Source organism: Schistocerca cancellata, chromosome 8, assembly GCF_023864275.1.
Source record: "Schistocerca cancellata isolate TAMUIC-IGC-003103 chromosome 8, iqSchCanc2.1, whole genome shotgun sequence".
NCBI lineage: Eukaryota > Metazoa > Arthropoda > Insecta > Orthoptera > Acrididae > Schistocerca > Schistocerca cancellata.
Window position 1 is genome coordinate 420,742,462 of NC_064633.1, and position 6,000 is coordinate 420,748,461.

The 6,000-nt window shown below is 42.3% G+C and overlaps 1 non-coding gene across 1 annotated transcript; it reads left to right on the plus strand.

Annotated features, from left to right (window-relative positions):
* The first annotated feature begins 793 nt into the window (after window positions 1-793).
* Window positions 794-868, plus strand: Trnal-caa (transfer RNA leucine (anticodon CAA)). Its single transcript has one exon. It is a non-coding gene; the product is annotated as a tRNA-Leu (tRNA).
* The last annotated feature ends 5,132 nt before the right edge of the window (window positions 869-6,000 follow it).

Below are 6,000 nucleotides of genomic sequence, written 5' to 3' on the forward strand. Positions count from 1 at the left end.
CTCCAAACACGAACTGCCATATAAAGAAATGATTAAATTCTAGTAGCACTATCCACTAATAACTTCATTTGATTAGAATACAAATGAGGTGCTGAAGGCCAAAAGAACTGAAAGCACACCACCGTCGATCCCACATTTAACTGAATATAAAAGAAACCAATGAGACACTTTATCATGATTGTTCATATATACATACAGTCTGAGCCTACAATACAGATAAACCTAACCCATCATAATATCAAAAGATGTCAGAAGCACGAATAAATGTTACAGTCTTACAATCGACAATGACGTGCTTTATGGTTCTCAGTGCCCCAGATGGATTATTGTACGATAAAATCCGAAATTTAATATACTGAATCTCATTGAGAATACCCCAAAGTAGTATGGAGATGGCGGTGTCATTCCACTTTTGATATCAAGGTTGGGGGATGTTTCCAGAATGAGATTTTCACTCTGCAGCGGAGTGTGCGCTGATATGAAACTTCCTGGCAGATTAAAACTGTGTGCAGGACCGAGACTCGAATTCGGGACCTTTGCCCTTGCAAAGTCTCGGCCCGGCACACAGTTTTAATTTGCCAGGAAGTTTCATATCAGCGCACACTCCGCTGCAGAGTGAAAATTTCATTCTGGAAACATCCTCTAGGCTGTGGCTAAGCCATGCCTCCGCAATATTCTTTCTTCCAGCAGTACTAGTTCTGCAAGGTGTGCAGGAGAGCTTCTGCGAAGTTTGGAAGATATGAGACGAGGTACTGTGGCGGAATTAAAGTTGTGAGGACGGGGCGTGAGCCGTGCTTGGGTGGCTCAGTTGGTAGAGCACTTGCCCTCAAAAGGCAAAGGCTCCGAGTTCTAGTCTCGGCCCGGTGCACAGTTTCAATCTGCCAGGAAGTTTCATATCAGCGCACACTCCGCTGCATAGTGAATATTTCATTGTCGTTATGATCGCCTTTTTTAATAGCACAGTCCTTATGCGAAATGTATGTTATGGGTTGTAGAATCCCTCTGTAGTCAACTTCAGGTGTCATTTCTCAGTAGCGTTCCTCGAAAAGAACATCGTGATCTCTCCATGGATTTCCAGTTGTCCTACTTGGTGAGTGTAATCCGGCTGCTGAAAAAAAATTACTCGACGTACAAAGTGACTCTCATGATCAATTTAATTAATTCGTCTATCAAATAGATATCAATGATGTGTCGTCTGCCAGCGTTTCTTTTTTTTTTCGCTGCGGCGATATCTTTTAACGAAATTTCAGGGCGAGATAGGCTCTCACGATTTGTTTCGTAAACGCTAGTATGATATAGCATCGCATTGATAAAAGGGGACCGGTCATAGTTAAAAAAAAAATGGCTCTGAGCACTATGGGACTCAACATCTATGGTCATAAGTCCCCTAGAACTTAGAACTACTTAAACCTATCTAACTTAAGGACATCACACAACACCCAGTCATCACGAGGCAGAGGAAATCCCTGACGCCGCCGGTAATCGAACCCGGGAACCCGGGCGCGGGAAGCGAGAAGGCTACCGCACGATCACGAGCTGCGGACCCGGTCATAGTGTATAAAACAATTACGTTCTCTTGAATTATAGCTTCTTGTTGTCAAATGTTAAGTGAAAGTGTTTTTCCGACATGTGTGCCAATGGCGTGAAAGATTGTCTGAAACATTTGTAATACACACGTGCATGAGAGTTTATTTGCAGACACTAAATGCGAGAGATGCTCTCAGGTCGTGTAATTTGTTCAACACACCGGAATAAATTGCTTGATATAGATTTTTTCTTTGGAGTTTAAATTCTCGCTTTTTCTTAACTCTGATTACGGTTTCTAAATAACGAGGACGTTCTGCAGTGATCGGTAGTTCTCATGTCAAAATAGTCAAAGTTTTTTTCCTGATTTTACGCAGGGTGGGCATGTCTCTGCTGATCACTTGTGATCGGTGGCGATACACTTTGCTGGACGTCAAAAAATAATGAGATGCGACTGCAGTCGAATGTAAAAACTTGAAAGGTCTCTGTTGGATTCCTTACATGTTAATTTCTGAAATATGTTACCATTTACGGCATAAATTACTCTTCTAAATTTACTGTGGCGTTTCTGACTATCTGGGAGGAGACTAAGTAGTGGAAAGTGTTACTTTTACACATAAACAAGAACGATGTGTCACACTACTACACTTTAAAACACAGTTTGTATGTAATTCATGTCACACAGTCTCATACGGAACCTACATCCGCTTTCTTTTATATACTGTATATGATAAGATACTGTCATCCCCCTTCCCTTCTGTGTGAGAGGATGAATGAGCAAATGTATTTCTAGTTGCATGCTTGAGGGTAGCAGACAAGCCTGTCTGCTAGAGAACAGTAGGACCAACGTCGGAACAGGTAGCTACGCTTTCTAAAAGCAAAGAGGTTTCTATCCTTAGTATGGTCCTGTCCGTCCCTTGTCATGTTGGTATAGGAAGCTGCCCCTCTGGCCACTTCCGTTTGTATTTGTGAGCCACCCACAGGAAGGGACCAGGGCAGTCTGTCCGTGGTGAGCGTCTGAAGTGGTAAGATCTCCGACTAAGCGCGTGTCTGCTAAGTCCGTAGGACAATGGATTTCTTAAGTTCAGCCTAACTGAAAATTTAATCACCTTTATTTCAGGTTTAGCTCTAAAATATCTAATGTTATCTTAAATTGCAACGCAGTGTATTTCGAGTGTGAAGTTCAGAATATCTTCCAGTAGTTGCTTTGTCACTACTTTATGAGTAAAGTGGAACCACGTGTTGATCAGTAACTCTAACTAGCATCATCAATCTTCAATGTGAATGTGCGTGAGATTATAACGTCATGTCTTGACAATATTTTTCAATATAGCAACTTTTCTATATGTTCAACCCACGTGGGGTGTACTTTGTGAGACCAGTACCACGTGCTTATACAATTGTTTGACCTATCAGGTTAATAGTAAAACGATAGTAACCAGTTCGAAGTTTTTCTTTTGTAAATTGCTTTTTGATCTAATTTATTTTAATTATCAAAATTATTGTGGAGTTACACTCTTTGTGTAAACCAAGTTGACCACGTGAAGCATGTGGTGTAATCATCAAAGTAGCCCTCAGTTATTCTTTTCGGGAAGATTTCACAGAGAGTTAGTATGAATTTAGTATACCAGTGTGTGGTAATTGCATGACGGACAGGATTGTGCTACGAACGTAACTTTTTTGGGTGAAAATTGAATCGGTTGGTTGTGGTTAATTTCCTCTTGCACATGTTTCAACGTTCTTCGTGTGTTATTTTATGAATGCAGTGTTGTATGCAGTCTCCAAATCTTGGCTCCATGTTTGATGTGTTCCGTAAGATTACAAACTCACATTTTCACAGTCCTAAATAAGGCACCAGCTTAGTTATGACTCACGTTTAATATGCTGAAATTTCAATGATCAATGTTAAAATAAATTTCGAAATATAAACTTATTTATTTCTTGTTATTTAAATTCTCTTTTATATATATATATATATATATATATATATATATATATATATATCATCGGTTGTCGTATGACTATTAAAAGATTATAATTAATCTTAGTCTGGTTGGGAATTTGGTAAGCTAGACTGGATACCTGGTGAAACAGTTGCGCAGTAATGCAAGGTTAACTTCCCCAGACAGCTCATAGCTTTTAACCCGCTTTTACTGTCTATCAGCACCACTTACACCGCAAAATAAAGCAACAACGTTACAAACTATACCAATTTTCCTCATAAAACTAAAAGAATATGCATTTCACCTATTTTCGTGGAAAAAGGACATTTATTGTGGCCGCAAATGTGTTTTGCTTGTTTTAATAGATGGGCGTTGACATCAAATACAATTGTTCTCCATCGACGAATGGCAGACTGCTGCAGGCGAGGGGGAGGGGCGGCGTGTCTGTTATGGTTGTCGCCAGACACAGACGCTCTCTGCAGGGGGGGGGGGGGCAGACGGCATGTGGGGGCTCTGTAGCTTTATTTTAGACGAACAAGTTGCACTTGAGGTGGCCATCCTTTTATCTCCCTTTGTTTAGTTGACTATACATGCTATTGTGCAGGCATAGGATCGTCGCCCTAAGGCAGTCGCCAAATGGTGCAAAGCCGAGTGCAGGCAGTTGCCTAAGAGGGTGGGCGCAAGACGCTCGGCTGAGCATTGTAGATGGGGGGGGGGGGAGAGGAGGGGGAGACGTGAGGGGAAGTGAGAAGGCCTTGGGTTTCGGCAGTTTGTGATTGTACATCAAGAAGCATGCACATTCAACTACCACCCTTGTGTCTTGTAGGATGACGATTTTCCCCCAGTACATGTGCTGCATTATGAACCGTTCATTATGAGTGCTGTTTTTTTAATGACAATTTCTAAGTGTAATTAGAACTGTGACGCATTTTTTTTTCATCAGTTGTGGTAGCGTGTATTGGCTTTGATTACCTGGGCTGCAGGATGGTTTTAGAGCAGGCATCTGTAGCGAACTCTGATGTCAAACAGCGAAAGACACTGCATGCTTACAGGTAATACACTTTGTAAACTCCTCTCTGTCCATCACCAGCATCTCGTCAGTTGGACGAATTTCCCACGAAAAAGAATAAAGATAGTACCTTACACCTCAGACTTTTTCCCGCCAGCTTGTAGGTGTCGGGCAGTGTTTGAGTGTGTCCCTAGTTTCGAGTGATACTGCGAAATTTTTTCCAGCAGGATACCTCCAGTTGTATGGTATCGTTAGTTTTTGAGCGGTATTGTGCTTTTAAGCCGTCCTTGTGTAGTGCTATGCGTTTAGTTGTGTAATTAGGCTTGATATTTGTGATTAAGTAGGTAATTAATATCGATCTTTGCACCAGTTTTCCAACAAAAATAAATAAAGTACACTCACATAACCTTCCTCTCCCGCATTTGGACAGTTTCCGTGTGTTGGGGATGCACTTGGACTTTCCATCCAGTAGAATCAGGTTACGAGTCCCAGCAATGGCACCGCCATTTTTAATTTCCAATAGATTTCAAGTGCCTCTGGTGGTTTAATTGTGTTAGGGGGCAGTGTACTTGGGCTTCCCGCCCAGGAGGACCAGTTTTCAAGTCCTGAAAAGGGCACCGCCAATTCTAATTTCCCACCAATTTTAATTTCCCGCCAATTTCGGCGGGAGGAGTGGGGTGGAATGTCAGCACAGCCCTGGGACAAGGAAATTCCCGCCAAAATTCAATATTTCAGCCAATAGGGTAGGTTGGGGGTGAGAGGCGGAGGGGGGAGGGGGACAAGGGGGAGGGGGAGGGTGATGGGGCACACGTGCAGCTGATAAAAACACGTGACGTCATTTGGGGCGGTGGTGGGTGTGGTCGGGGGCGGGTGTGGGTGGCAGTGGGGGTGATTAATTGATTGATTTAATTAATCTGCATATCAGTTTGATATCAGAAGTGGAGTGACGACGCCATCTCCGTACTAGTCCCCAAAATAGGTTTTTCTACTAGTATAATTATAATATATACTGAAGCCCGATCTAATTTTGCGCCATAGTGAGTGAATTGGCATATCTGAGGAGTGTGCTACTGCTAGTGGGATTTCTGACAAGTGAATGGACACAAAAATCGGCTGCTGGTGGCATTCACTGAAACTCTTAGTTGAGTAAAAAGGGATAGCTGTGCATGCTGTGAACTGTGCATGTCGTTTATCAAATCCGCATGTGTTTGGCTCATAAGATAATTACGTCACGCCAGTTACGCATGCGCAAAAGGTCCTTAAAACATGCAGAACTGATGGTGTGGTCGCCAGCCTGATGCCAAGTTTCACCGAGTCTAGGGAAGCAATGTAGCACACCGTGGTAGTTTTAGTGCTGTATATTTCAGATTACCCCATATACATTACATTTAACAGCATTCAAAGAAAACTAAACAATAAATCAGCAAGCTGTCAGAAGTTAGGTTGTACGCATGCTCTTGTGCTCTTACACAACAGCCGTCACTTGACAAGAGGGACATAAACGTCATCGGTTGAACCCACGAA